Raw genomic sequence first — 16,022 nt, forward strand, 5'->3', positions numbered from 1 at the left:
GTCAAAAATCACTATGTTGGGTTTATTGGAGCTACGGGAAACGGGTATAAACTGTTTTCGTTTAATTCAGGGATTACATTAGATTTCTTTTATTTAGATTAAGATCCATATATAATAACGAAAAATATTATATACTAGAAGACCGGGGCGCGGTGAAAATGTTCATACGCATAAAATCGAAAACATTAAAGCCGGTAAAATGTTAAATTTTGTATTTTATTAATCTTATATTCAAGTTTGTAACAAATAAGTGTATTACAAAGTTGTTAGTTGATGATATATAACATTTAATGTTATGAATGAGATAAATAGGGTAGACCAATTTTTATTTATTACTAACAGTCAAATTTATAATTTTGAATTATAGACATTTTAAGTTTGATTTACATTAGTACTATTCGGCGTACAATATTCTTGGTTAATCTATCTCTGTCTAGCGAATATAGCTTCGGTGGTTTTCCTACACGAGAGATTACAACATATAGATATATGTACATAGATTTTCAAAATCCAAAAAGCAAATGGACATTGTTTGAGCTTGAAACTTATGTATTTATAGACATGGCAATACCTAAACGAATAGGAAACAGTAGCGTTCTGAAAAGAATCGTAGTATTAGATGGTATCATTGGCATACTTAACCACAGGACCTTTTCGACTTTGATGTTATTATTCAAAAAAGTAGTTTTAAGAATATTTCCGGTAATCTTTTATTATTACTAAAAGTGTACCGTAGAATAATCGAGTATCTTCAACCGGAAATTATGTGGTGGCATCCCGGGTATACATTTCTATAGAATTTAGAAATTAAAATAGAACAAGTAAGGAAGGGCTAAGTTCGGATGTAACCGAACATTTTATACTCTCGCAAAGTCAAATGGTATACTCGTTTGAGATTTCTTTGTGGATTGACTGATATTTTCGGTAGAAGGTCAACTATAGGCACTGGGGTCAACATATTTAGTACTTAGGGGTTTGAACAGTTTTGGTTCGATTTAGACAATTTTTGGCCGCAGGGTGGCATACTCTAATTGCATTATTCACGCAAAGTTTTACCCCGATATAATCATTGTTACCTGATTTGCATAGTGGAAAGTGAAAGAATCACATGGAATTGAAAATGGTGTTACATGGGAAGTAAGCGTGGTTGTAGTCCGATTTCGCTCATTTTCGCACTATGACATAGAAACATGAAAAGAACGTTATGCACCGAATTTGGTTGAAATCGGTTGAGCAGATCTCAAGATATGGGTTTTCACCTAAAAGTGGGCTGTGCCACGCCCACTGACTAATTTTGAACGCGGTTTCTATAAAGCCAATTTATACCATCTCAGAGATAAGATTTAATGTCTCTGGCGTGTTTAGTGCTTGATTTATCGCGCTTTTAGTAGTTTTTAACAGTACCGTTATATGGGGAGTGGACGGAGTTGCCACCCGATTTCAACTATTTTCACACCGTCAATAGAAGTGCTAAAAACATTTGCTTCTAGTGAATTTTGTTATTATAGCATTAGCGGTTTAGGAGATATGCACATTAAACCTATTAGAGGCGGGACCACGCCCACTTAAAAAAAAAATAAGCGCAGATGCTCCTCCCTAATGCGATCCTGTGTGCCAAATAACAGTCTTGTATCTTATTGCGGAGCTTAGTTATGGCAAGTTATTTGTTTTTGATTAATGGCGTTTTGTGGGCGTGGCAGTGATCCGATTACGCCCATCTGCAATACCAACCGTCTCACGGTACCATGAAACATGTCTACCAAGTTTCATAAAGATATCTCAGTTTTTACTCAAGTTAGAGCTTGCACGGACAAACGGACAGACGGACAGACGGACGGACGGACAGACAGTCACCCGGATTTCAACTCGTCTCTGATCATTTATATATATATAACCCTATATCTAACTCGATTAGTTTTAGGTGATACAAACAACCGTTAGGTGAACAAAACTATTATACTCTGTAGCAACAGGTTGCGAGAGTATAAAAATATACCCGTCATTTTTCAGCAACAACAGGAGCGAATGATTTAAAAGACACCAGAAATGAGATAAAAAATGTATATGTATTTGGTGTTGTATTGTAGATGTGGAGCATTGCGTCAGCGGAATAGATCAATTTCATTTTCCCGTATTCGCTGATGTTGTGACCGATGATGATGGGCCCGAACTCGTTATATTCTATGCTTATTCACTTCATTGTAATAGCTTAAACACACGTCCATCCGACGGCGTCACCGAGTACGACGAATATTCGTCGTCGCCCGTATTGTGCTTAAGCTATAATTCACTCTAGAACGCAAATCTGGCATACCATACGACTGTTATCATTATCAGCAGCGTTACGGTTTTGGTTCGATTTTTTATCAGATGTTTTTACAATGAAAGTAAATTTTAAGATTTTTCGCTTAAAATGGCATAGCAAGATTGATATTCAAACTAACTTAAAAATAGTCATTAATGGCCACCATGTGCTCAATCTAGGGAAAACAAGAGATCTAACGATAATTTAAACTTTGAAATAAAGATGGAAAGTGGAAAAATTTGACATTTATGCGCAATTCTTCAACTTCATACATCAAATGAAAAAAGGGCTTCATTGCCAAGTAAATACATTGGTTTACTTTAAATAATTGTTTATATTGTAGTGAACACGAATGCCAGAGTAAAATAGAATCAACGATAATTTGCCATAATGTTCGAGTGGCGATGTTTTTGCAGAGAATGTTAATGCATTTATTAACATTCTCTGGTTATGGTAACAATCTTTTATAAGGGCTGCCAGATTGTGGAGCAGACACAGTTCTAGATAGAGTGCTGCTTAGTAAAGAACTGTAAGCAATAAGTTGTAAACTCGAACAACGAGTAATAAGCGTTAAGTTATTTGAATTAAAAACAAAGATAAATGTATAGATATTAAATTGGAACATTTTTTTAACAATTTAGTGATCGAACTGAAGAGTGAGTTACAAGGTAGATGGTTTATCGAGAAATCCGTTACAATATTATACTTTTTGTTAGGTATAACAATAAAGTCTCTAAAATCACCGCAGTAAGCGAACAAAATTATGTTACCGTCAGATAAATGAATACATATAATATTAAAAGTTTGCAACATGTCAATCAATAAATTGAGAATTTTTGATAGTAATGAAAGCTTGCCTGATCCTTCAAAGAGAAAATTTGGTGAGGAGTGGTTAAAAATATTCAATTTGCTTGAAGAAAAGAAAGGGCGTGCATTAAATGTAGCTCAATTTAATTGACATCTACGGTTTATTTATATGTAACGGATAATTACACTTAAAACATTGCATACTTTTTGGTTCAATTAACCAGGAATCAATTAATCGATACGCGTTTAATTGAACAATTCGTTCAATTACAGGTATTCCGCAAAATAAGACAACTTAATCAATAAAAAAAACCATATATGCACTTTAAGTATTTATTTAGTTTTTAGTTATGATATTTAAACAATATTTTTAACTTTTAACGTAAAAAATATGATGAACAAAAACAAGACAATGAACTTATACTCGTACATTTAGACATCATTTTTATAAAAAATAAAAAAATTTAAAAATAAAAGGAACAAACTAGTTCATATTATTGTATATGTATATGCAGCACTTGCTTTCAAAAATTAAGATATCCTTGTTTACATTTTTAAAATGTTAATTGAAGAAGTCTGTAATTTTATATACATATATACTAGCAGACCCGGCCACGCATTGCTGTGGCTGAGTGATTTAGGAAGGATTTGAAAGGCAAAATTTAACAAAAATTAACATAAAATTTTTATAACATTTATTTAATAAATACTTTAAATATTTTTATTTGATATATAAGTTATTCTTGGTTATTATTCCGTTTATGCGGTAGCGACGGTATTGTCGACTACACATTGAATTATGTTATTTTAAATAAACACCATTTGAGTTCCGTTCTAAACCTGTTTTATTAAGAACATAATGCCTTTATTTATACTATTAGAACTACCGCTGCTGCCGTTAACGCAGCTTATATTTCTGTGGAGTCCAATACCTGTACGAGGTATTGAGTTATACCTGATGATCACACGGTCATACAGAAATCCAGACTGCATAGGTTGCAATTTGGGCAGTTCAAGAAACTGATTTAGTTAACCACTGTTAACTTATATATACTCTAAATATTTTTAATTGTAATAAATCACAGTTGCTGTTTAATGAAGCGCCAATCGATGTACAATATTTTTGGTCAAACGGCCCTTGTTAATACAAATAAACTTGATGGTCTTCCTACCTTTGAACAGGCCCATGAGAGAAATATGGATTTTCCAAGTCTAAGCCGCAAATAAATATTGTTTGGCCTTGAGATTTATTTATAGTAATCGCGAAAGCTAAACGAATGGAAAGCTGTAGTATTTTAAATGGTAAGGGAGAATCGGATGGTATCATCGGAAGAAGTAGTAACAAAACGGTTTCTCCTTTAAATTTTCCTGTCAAAATAGTTGCTTCAAGAACGTTTCCAGGGATTTTTTAGATCACCAACGTGTCCCGTTGCATAGTTTTGGAGGGTTTAAATTACGCAGTAGAATAATCGGTGATCCAATTTTCAATCGAAGATTGTGTGGTGGCATTCCTGATGTGTCCAAAGAATTTAAAAATAATTTTATAGTATACCTGGCCTTGAATTTTGAATGTTGTCTCAAAATCACGGCGATCAGATGACAAATCACAAACTTTAGATGCTCCAAATGACGTCATTTGGAAGCAAGAATTAAATTTTCGTGTCGTGTCTCACACAAAAATAATTTTGATTCATTTGAAATGCCAGAAAGAAAGGATTTTAAAGGTTTAGGTGACAATACCACTTTCCTGATGCGCATGCACATGTCGGGTCTTTCACTGCGAAATTTTAACGCCTGACAGTAATTGCATATTTTGTCCATCGCACCAATTGTAACTTTGGAATCAGCCGAGTAATTGATGTTTGGTTCGTAATTAAATGTAAGACGAACAAATGATCCACGTGTTACTGCGCGGTTGGTCCGACGATTTTCTCGGTTTTGGTTCTCAATGCATTTTCTTGGCAACGATTATCGCGCTGTTCTCGTGATTTTCGTGTACGAATTTCAGCTGATCAAATTCTTTGAGCTGCATTTCTTTCTGCTCTCTGTTCGACTGATTCATGAGCTTTTTCAACACGTACACATCGAGTTTTCTTCCTACGGTCATTAAGATTAGATTTTATGGGTGGCATTTTACTAAAAATAGTCATTAATGTGAATAAATTTTGCAGTTATCTGATTTTGTAGAATATATACTCGGCTGTATTTATATAACTGTAAATTAGAAGTAAAAAAAAATATATTCGAAGTAATATACGCAACGAAGACAATATGAAGAATTATTTGAAAAAAGCGACGTTAAGTGGTATAGGCAAAATAAGACATGTGTATTGTTTAGTCTAAGAAAATATATCACATTAAAGTGAAAATGTGAGGGCGTGCATGTGAGGGATTTCTTCGCTTAAGGCGCCATCTGTTCCAGACTTATGGAACCTACGATTAATAACAGCAATCTACGTTGATGATCAGTTTATTATTAATTAATAATTATTGAAACCTTTAGTTTAAATAATAACTGTCCTATCATTTAAGTTGGACCAAATGACATACATATGCCAACTTTCATGAATATCAGTTGATTCGTTTTTGAGTTCATTCGGAACATACACACGCTGAATTTTTATATTAGGATATAGATTATATTGTTCAATCTACATGAATGAACACGCGATTTCATATTCCCTAATTCACACAAAAACTTGTTCTGACCGTTAAGTAGTTCTAGATAACGGGATAATCAATTAACCCGAGGTCAACTAAGCGGGGGATATACATATAAGTATCCCTTATTCTTATAATAAAAGTATTTGGGAGTTTTGCAACATATTTGGTACCAAAGAATTTTCTCAGGTGGCAAACCGGATTATCAGTCTCTCGCTGGTCATCAGTGCGGTTAGTCCAAGAGGTCTACTGAAATACCAGTATTGTAAAAAGTATCAGATAATAATGGTAACTACAATGGTGACAGAAATTGTATGTATGAAAAATTTGTTTTTTTCGATTTTGAGGTAACCTACAAGGCACTTTGCACACGTGTATTCAGTGTACATATGTATGTCTAACCTTTGACAATGACTTTGACAGTTCATATACGGGTTTAGTCATGTATAGCGAACTTTACTCTTTCAAAGTGTATGGTATTTCTGAATGCATTCAACGCAACAACCAAGTATCATTATTTTATATGTTTTAAATCTAAATGCGTGATAATCCGACTATTACACCAATACACGTTGTCGATTTCCGAATCGAAGGGACGAAAATCAGTTTGTATGGAAAAACAAAATTGTCGTTTTTACTAATTTCCTCGCAATTTTTCCGCATTTTATAACCGCTTAAACCTTCTCTGCACTTTCGCGAATATTTCAAGACTAAAATTAGGCAAATCGTTTCAGCCGTTCTCGAGTTTTAACGAGACTAACATAACAATCAGCAGTTCATTTATCTATTATATATAAATAAGTCGGGTTTTCCTTCCTGACGCTATAACTCCAGAACGCACGAACCGATTTCCACGGTTTTGTATTCGTTGGAAAGGTCTCGGGCTCCGTGAGGTTTATAGCAAAGAAAATTCAGAAAATATTTCAACAGAAAAGCGGGAAAATCTTTTTTCACATACAGCGCCATCTCTGATACATAGCATGTACTACAAACCAATATTTTAAGTAGATGGCGCCGGTGCGTGATACATTGTTTAACAGCTACTCATTGTTCTCTGCTCAGTTAATTTCATGTGACAAATCGGTATTGTGTTCACTGTGAAATTGTGAAAAATAAGTTATTCGTTCCCTAACATTTCAATTGGAACCCATCAAATCAATCACGTGTATTGTGCAAATTTTTATTCAATTTCAACAACAGGCATTTGTCTTTAAGGTGGTAAGTTGAACTGTATAAATTATGTGGAGCGTGCATTTGAGGTTAAATTCACCACTCTGTCCATAGTCCAAAATGCCTAGAGGACGACGTGCCAACATCGGCCGCCGCACAAGCATGCAAGCCAGCAACAAGTGTATTCACAGAACTTAAGCAAAGAAAGACAAAATATTATATAATAAGTGAAAATGCCCGATTGAGACAACGCGTGAGCACACGAAGATCATTGGCATCATACAATCGCTTGGCATTCCAATCTGATCCCACTGCGAACTAAAGTGATGATGCAAACTTAGATATTGGACCAATGACGACTATATGCCGATATTGCAATGCGTTAAAGTTCAAAAGAGAAACGGCTGGATTGTGCTGCGCAAGTGGAAAAGTCAAACTGGATCCATTACTTACACCACCACAGCCACTGAAACCATTGTTCGATGGAAGTGATCCCGATTCCAGCCATTTTCTTCAACACATCCTTGAATACAATAACTGCTTTCGCATGACAAAAAAAACACCATCACACGATCATAAGTTACACCGTATTCTTCAACAAATGATTGTTTGCAATTACAGATACAAGGACAAATATATCATTTGCTTGGTTCAATGGTGCCAACACCAGATGAACCGCATGAATTTCTGCAAATATATTTCATTTCGTCGATGGTGGATCAGCTGAATGAGCGGTGCAATATACAGAGAACACAACAGTTAAAGAGACGAATTATTGAACAGTTGCAAGCATTTTTTCACGCTAATAATGCTGTGGTTAATATGTTCAAAACAGCATTGGAACGAATGCCATCGGATACGCACAAATTTGTCATAAGAGCGGATTGTACCCCAACAGGTAAACATGTGCGAAGATTCAATACACCCACTGTTAATGATGTTGCTGCAATTATTGTTGGCAGGCAATTTCAGGCAGACGTTGCCAGTAATTCCCCGTGGAACGGCTGCAGATAAATTGAATGCTTGCCTGAAGGCATCACCTTTATGGATCACTAATATGAAAGTTCAACTTCAAAATGATCAAATTGCTGCACAATTTTCCAAACAATTGTTAGCTGTTGGAAATGGAAAAGTCCCAGTTGATGCGACATCTGGATTAATTACTCTTACCAACGACTTTTGCCGATTTGTAGACTCTCAATTAGCTATTTTTGAAAATGTTTTCCCAACCATTAGTGCGAATTATCAGAATTATGCTTGGTTAAGTCAACGTGCAATTCTTGCCGCAAAGAATAATGATGTACAGGCACTGAGTTTCACCATTCAATTAAAAATTGCTGGCGATTTGGTGACATACAATTCCGTTGATTCCATAACAAATCCCGATGATGTAGTAAATTATCCAACGGAGTTTTTGAACTCTCTGGAGTTACCAGGATTTCCACCACATAACTTGCAACTCAAAGTTGGTACAGTTATTATGATATTGTGTAATTTGAATCCACCGCGACTTTGCAACGGTACTAGATTTTCGGTAAAAAGACTTATGCCGAATTTGATTGAGGCAACCATTATTAACGGAAAGTACGCAGGTGAAAATGTATATATTCCTCGGATACCAATGATTCCAACTGATCTTCCGTTTGACTTCAAACGATTGCAATTTCCAGTTCGCCTTGCGTTCGCAATGACAATTAACAAGTCGCATGGCCAATCGCTTAATGTTTGCGGGATAAATTTAGAAAATCTTTGTTTTTCACATGGGCAGTTATACGTTGCGTGTTCACGAGTTAGGAAACCATCCGCTTTGTTTGTGTTAACGTCAGACCAAAAAACAAAAAATGTGGTTTTCCAAAGAGCACTTCAATGAAACGGATAATTTGCGGACACGTATAACGCTTCGATTCAGTATTTACTTTGGATCCACTTTCATTTACTTAGAGAAGTTCAACTAAATAACACTTCATTTTTGTAATCGAAATGAATTCATTACTGTTGTTAAATGAAATAAAATTTTTCCTTTCCAAATATAAAACAAAAAAAAAATGTTCTTCATTTTTAATCACCAAACGAAATATTACATAAATCATCTGGTGGCGAAACGGAGTTCGCCAGGTTTGCTAGTATATACATACATATAGATAAAAGAATAAATACAAAAAATTTCAAAACAAAACAGTTTAATTTTTAGCGAGTTATTCCCTATTTCCCAAGTTACTAACAAAACACTCTGATGCAGAGGTTGAAAACAAAACATAAACAAAATTATTAATCTGTAATTTTTTTAAATGAAAATGTTTTGTATATAAGGACTTCTTTTTGATCGGTCAGTTTGTATGTGCTGTAGTGGTTCGATTTGAATGCTTTGTTCGGAGATTGTAGAGTTGCTGTGAACATTAATATATGCCATGTGCTATGAGTTTTTATAAATCAACCGTCCAATATGACGAGCATCATTGTCTTTCATTATCCTTAGTGACCACCTTTTTTTAGTTTGAGATAGGAAAACGATACGGTTTTCGAATTATTTTGAAATTTTCTTCATTTTTTTCAAAATTTAATTCTTTTAAAAAATACCTCAGTGAAATTGACAATGTACGAACTGCACTCTTAAGTGATACTTAAAAATGCCAAACTAAACTAAAAACTTTTTGTCTACTTCGAAGAAATAATAGTAAATCAAATATTAAAATGTACTATGGTTGGCGTGCATAAGTGGACGCATTAGTTTCATTAAGTTTTCCTACGAAATTATTGGTTTATGTTGCCTTTACAAGTTTTTTTTGTTTACTTTACGTTTAAAGAAAAAAATTAACATTCAGAATTAAAAATTTCAAGCAAATTGAATATATATTGACGTTGAATTTTGACAACCATCTGACCAGTATTGCTCGCCACTGTAAATAGTTTATGTCGTTTGGGTTAATTCAATCGGTACTAAAAATGGATCAAATTCAAATACATTAATTTCTTATTATAGTTTATAAAAAATTGCCAGACATCTTGACATATTTCACACTTCTTTAGTTCACAAGAATTTTGCGAATATCAAGTTACTTGTCCCTCCTAATAAAATTTTTAAAGGTTTCGCAGGCATCTAAAAATATTGCACATAACAACTTAAAGATGTGTCTTAATTTATTTATACTTACAATTTGTGGTAGTAATTAGATTACTTAAAAAATTGAGCCATTTATTACGTGCTTCACATATATGCGTAAAATTATTTGAAAACTGTATCCACTATAATTTTGTAAGTTCTAACAATTTGTAACAACTATTTTATATGTTGTCTCATTTTATACCGATTTTGAAAATATATTTATCTATTTATTACAATATTGGCCTTTAAATTTTTTATTTCATCGTTTTCAGTACGACTGAAATATAATACGTCCTGAGTATATTCTTTTATGCTATTACTGAAACTGTTGCTCACAGAAAAACCCAAAACTGTTTGTGTGGCGCTTTTATAATGCATCAGTTTATACACTCTGATGTGAATCGGCAACTGGTCCCTTAATTTCAAACAACATCAGTTCAACGATATACACAAAGTTATTTATCAGCTTTATTCGCATTTCCTATGCATCGCTTTCATTTTGAGCTCTTACTTAAATTTATGACCTCTTTATGATTGGATATAATTTCCCCCTCGTTGCTAAGTCTTTCCTTCAACTGTGATCCCCTTTCTAATGTAACATGTGTAAGCATACAATGTTATTGCTCGTCAACATTAAGAGGGACTTAATTCTAAATTCTATCAACGCTTAAAAGCTTTTTTAACAACAGGGAAACCACTTAGCACAATTCAATCTTCTTTTTTTTATGAGCATATGATTTCATCAATATACGAGTATTATTAACATTATTTTTTTTTCTATATATGTATGTGCATTGTTCAACTGATTCTAACATTCCTAATGCAATACAATAGTTTGCAAATTATACAACTCAGATTCCAATGTTACATATGTGTTATCAATATTCAGAGAATGTAACTGATATTTTGTAGATATAGATACATTTTTTTATGCATATGTGTAATTCCAGAGTATTTCACTCGGCTTGAATCTTTCGAATGTACTTGTATATCCTTCTTGTCTGCACCAGAACTTGATTTTCAGTATTGAAGGATGATTTCGAAGACTTTCCATAAAATTATTTTTATTGCAGCTATTTTTTCTGTCAAATAATGGGAGTACTTTTAGGAACCTTACAAACTTGGAAATAATGCTTACGATCTCTAGCTAGATGTAGGGCACCGAATCATATTACATCAAGCTTAAAAATCTTGCTCTATTTTAATGGGTGAAAATCACTATACTCGGTATATAGGTCAAAAGAGCAATCTGCGCAAATTGCATTCATCTTTAGCTCCAAATCACAATCTGTCCATTAAATATCACCCGAATGAAACAGGCCTTATATTCGGTAAATAAAGATGTATTTAATGCTTTTGACCAGTTCAGACCAGTACTTGAGTTGAGTTTTAACTCTGTAACTTTGCTTATGGATAAGCTATTTATTTAAATGCAATAAGCTGTTGTCATTTAAAATGTCGTTATAGCTAAACTGTAATCTATACTAATATTATAAAGAAAGATTTGAATGTTTGTTTGTTTGAACTGAATAGGCTCCAAAATTATTGTACTTGATCCATTTGAAAAATTCTTTCATCGTTGGGAAGCTACACTATCTCCGGTGAACACAGGCTGTATTATATTTTATTTATGTAACCCAAAGTGTAAAAATTACCTAAAAAATTCCGTATATGAAGTGCGCTGCGAATATTATGAATTATAGAACAAAAAAGGTAAACAAATAGTACTTAATATCCAAATTTTCTTCATAATTTTCTACTTTTTTAGTAACCTCAAATAAAAGAAGAGAGTGTGTGTGTTAAAATTTTTAATTTGAAATTTTTGTTTAATACCCGGGTGAATACGGGCTACTTGTGTAATATAATGAATTTTGTAAGTAAAATTTTGTCCAAATTCATCAAGCGGTTTGTGAAATATGAAATTTTACTTGAAAGTGGGTGTTACCGTACCCGTTACGCAATTGTTTAACCTGATTCTCTTTCATCCCTAACATAGAGGTGAAATATAATACAAGTACTTGGTTAATGTAGTTTTAGAATTTTATGATATGTGGTATGTATACCTATTATATTGCACATTCCCCCTTTTCCATTTCGTACATCTTCGGTCTCACTTCAATTCCCCGTGTATCTTAATTTGTGAACGATTTATATTGATGTAAATTAGAATATATTAACGTTTTTACTATTAATGTTATTTTAGGGCGTTTCATTAATACAATTATAGTCATATGTAACACCAACCTGCTCAAAATGCCAAAAGTTACATCAAGATATCAGTTAATTTCGTCATCGTTATCATGTTGCTATTATATCATATACTGTGCAGTATTTAGCAAGAGATAAAAATATATCGCTTCTTCCTTTTTGTTAAAGTAAGCAAGCACATACTAAAAACGGCCTTTCTGGCCTACGTAGTTTGCTGATTGATAAAAATTTATTATTATGCATCAACGAGTTTAGATACCAATCCACTATACGAGACGAAAAAATATTCCATTTTTTTCGAAAGTTTAATACATCAGTTTACCTGTACTGCGGACTATTATCTCTAAAGCATGAGAACGAAATTAAACAGAAGCGTGTCTAAATTTTGGGTTATGGAATTTCAGCCCATGTGATTAAAGAAAAAAGGGTGCCTAACCGGAGCGCAATATACAAAACCGATTTCATCAAAGCTATTCAAAAAGGAGTGATACAGCCTACCTAATCTCTCTAGATAAGTACATAGTATAGATAGCAAAGAGTGATCCAAGTAGAGGTACTTTTTTAATAGCTTTTTTGGACAGATCACGCGTGAGTCGTGTAATGAAAATTCATGTTTTGTAAAGAATAGGTTTCCCGCGCTTCACTCAACTTATGATCAACATAATCGGCCTACTAAGTGTACTATTCGCAACACCACCACCAATCTTGAGATCCACCATTCGTTATTAGATAATATTCGGCCGAATAGACCACGTCCAGCACACAGTGAAGAAAATATAGCTGCTGTACAAAATACAGCTTGTGCAAGAACTGAAGCCCCTCGATCTTCCCAAGCAACATCGCTTCGCTCGATGGGCTCTTGAAAAGTGCGGACGTGGACATCCGACGTTTTCGAGCTAAATTTTGTTCAGCGATGAGGCCCATTTCTGGCTCATGGGTATGTGAATAAGCAAAATTGCCGCTTTTGGGACAAAGATCAAGAGATTCAAGAGCTGCCATTTCATATCGAAAAAATGTTGTGGTTTGTGGGCCGGTGAAATCATCGGTACATATTTCTTCAAAACTGATGACGGTGAGAACGTAATCGTCAATGGCAACCGTTATCGCGCAACGATATCCGACTATTTGATGCCTGAAATTGAAGCTCGTGATCTCGGCAACATTTGGTTTCAACAAGATGGCGCCACTTCCCATACATCGCATCAATCAATGGTTTATTGAGAGAGCACTTCAGTGAGCAGATTATTACAGGTTTTGGACCAGTCAATTGTCCACCAAGATAATGTGATATCACACCGTAAGACTTTTTTCTATCGTTATCACTCGCCATTTACCAGTCAAAATGCTCGAACGAGTCATCAAAAATTGGACTCAACGGAAGAACAAAAGAATGTTCTTTCGAATGACAACAAACATTCTCTATTAAATTTGAATTTTCTGTGCTTTTTTCTTTAAAAAAGAAGGGAACCTCGAAATGGATCACCCTTTATAACCTGCACACAGTAATTCATTTAATAACTAATTAATAGGTTATTAATGTTACGACTGTAGAATTTTTTTGCATTGAATAAATACATACACTTACAGTATTTTGAAAAAAAAACTACTCTGAAAATAGTTACTGAAAACTAATCCCAAAACTGAAGTTTAGTGATGTATTTCGTTTTGCAAAGAGCTAATTGACATACTGTATATCGAAGTGCAGAAGGAACGACGTCACATGTAGTGCTTCTGACCTTGTTAGTTGGAAAATACATCTCTTTGTAACCACGAAGTTAGTTTTTTGTATCTCACCATTTTTTTTTTCTAATCTTACCCTCCTATTAAGATTCCTCTTATTTAAGATTTCTTTTTTTTTTTTTGGCAAAACATTATATTAAAAACTTTTGCGAAAGAATTCAACACTCATTATTCTGGAAATCGTAAATGGATTACAATCAAATTTGGTATTTTATTGCGTTGCTAGAAGACCCCGGCCACGCCTTGCTGTGGCTAAGGTATAATTAAATTATATTGAGTAAGCAGTTTAATTTAGTAAAATGTTATTATCAAAACTAATTTCAGCATATTTTTCTGTCTATATAGCTCAGTTACCGAGCCAGTTATGATTTAAATAATAATTTTGTGCGACTGGGAAAATACGGGCAATTAATTAATTTTTTCCGTGTTAAAATTGGCTGGAAGTTTAGGGCATTTCGTATTTGGTTGCAGTTAGTATATGAAATCTAACTTCTATTCTGAAATCTAACTCATATTATACATATTTTATTTTTATTAAATACTTACTTACGGTACATTTAATTGTGGCGAGTAATTTTCAAAAATTAGTGCGTTAGAATTTAATTAAGTAACCACATTTCTGAACAAACGATGCTCTTTCAATATAGTCTATGGCTGTGAATGATGATGACATTCGTTACGCGCGTTTTTTAAAATATGCAAAATTAAATATATTTTTTCAATCTTTCTGAGACATTTTCTTAATATTTTTTTGGTAAGAACCTTCTACAGAGTATTAGAAAACTACACAAAAAAAAAAAAAAACAGCCAAAGCGGTTTAGCCGTTCTCAAGTTATGGCGTGACAACGGAAAACCAGTTTCATTTTTATACTCTCGCAACCTGTTGCTACAGAGTATAATAGTTTTGTTCACCTAGACATGTTTCTTGGTACCGTGAGACGGTTGGTATTGCAGATGGGCGTAATCGGACCACTGCCACGCCCACAAAACGCCATTAATCAAAAACAAATAACTTGCCATAACTGAGCTCCGCAATAAGATACAAGACTGTTATTTGGTGCACAGGATCACATTAGGGAGGGGCATCTGCAGTTAAAACTTTTTTTAAAAAGTGGGCGTGTTTCCGCCTCTAATAGGTTTAATGTGCATATCTCCTAAATCGCTAATGCTATAATAACAAAATTCACTAGAAGCAAATGTTTTTAGCACTTCTATTGACGGTGTGAAAATAGTTGAAATCGGGTGGCAACTTCGCCCACTCCCCATATAACGGTATTGTTAAAAACTACTAAAAGCGCGATAAATCAAGCACTAAACACGCCAGAGACATTAAATTTTATCTCTGAGATGGTATAAATTGGCTTTATAGGAACCGCGTTCAAAATTAGTCAGTGGGCGTGGCACAGCCCACTTTTAGGTGAAAACCCATATCTTGAGATCTGCTCAACCGATTTCAACCAAATTCGGTATAAACGTTCTTTTCATGTTTCTATGTCATAGTGCGAAAATGGGCGAAATCGGACTACAACCACGCTTACTTCCCATGTAACACCATTTTCAATTCCATCTGATTCTTTCACTTTCCACTATGCAAATCAGGTAACAATGATTATATCGGGGTAAAACTTTGCGTGAATAGTGCAATTAAAGTATGCACCCTTGTGGCCAAAAATTGTCTAAATCGAACCAAAACTGTTCAAACCCCTAAGTACTAAATATGTGGACCCCAGTGCCTATAGTTGACCTTCTACCGAAAATATCAGTCAATCCGCTAAGAAATCTCAAACGAGTATACCATTTGACTTTGCGAGAGTATAAAATGTTCGGTTACATCCGAACGTAGCTCTTCCTTACTTGTTATATATATAGACATCATAAACGCATTTAGTTTTATTGCTAAATTGAATATATTGAGTTGATGTCGAAAACATCAAACAAAGAATCGGAATTCATGTTATTAGGGATATGAGATCAAGACAAAAGTCAAGATCAACTGCATTCATATTCAGCGCTAAACCAATAATATGA

General features: G+C 34.0%; 1 protein-coding gene and 1 long non-coding RNA gene across 3 annotated transcripts in view; one reads left to right on the forward strand and one right to left on the reverse strand.

Annotated features, from left to right (window-relative positions):
- Positions 1 to 10,450, reverse strand: part of Gat (GABA transporter) — a 300,362-nt gene extending 289,912 nt beyond the window's left edge. Inside the window, exon 1 of one of the 2 annotated variants that reach the window (XM_070112754.1) lies at positions 10,096 to 10,450. The gene's annotated coding sequence lies outside the window, so the exon portion shown is untranslated. The remainder of the gene's footprint in view (positions 1 to 10,095) is intronic. The other variant, XM_070112753.1, reaches the window with a different exon arrangement.
- Positions 6,854 to 7,178, forward strand: LOC118681372 (uncharacterized). The gene is made up of 2 exons (XR_004977070.2): positions 6,854 to 6,991; positions 7,058 to 7,178. It is a non-coding gene; the product is annotated as an uncharacterized lncRNA (long non-coding RNA).
- Positions 10,451 to 16,022: the final 5,572 nt, after the last annotated feature.

This window comes from Bactrocera oleae, chromosome X (assembly GCF_042242935.1).
Source record: "Bactrocera oleae isolate idBacOlea1 chromosome X, idBacOlea1, whole genome shotgun sequence".
Classification (NCBI taxonomy): domain Eukaryota; kingdom Metazoa; phylum Arthropoda; class Insecta; order Diptera; family Tephritidae; genus Bactrocera; species Bactrocera oleae.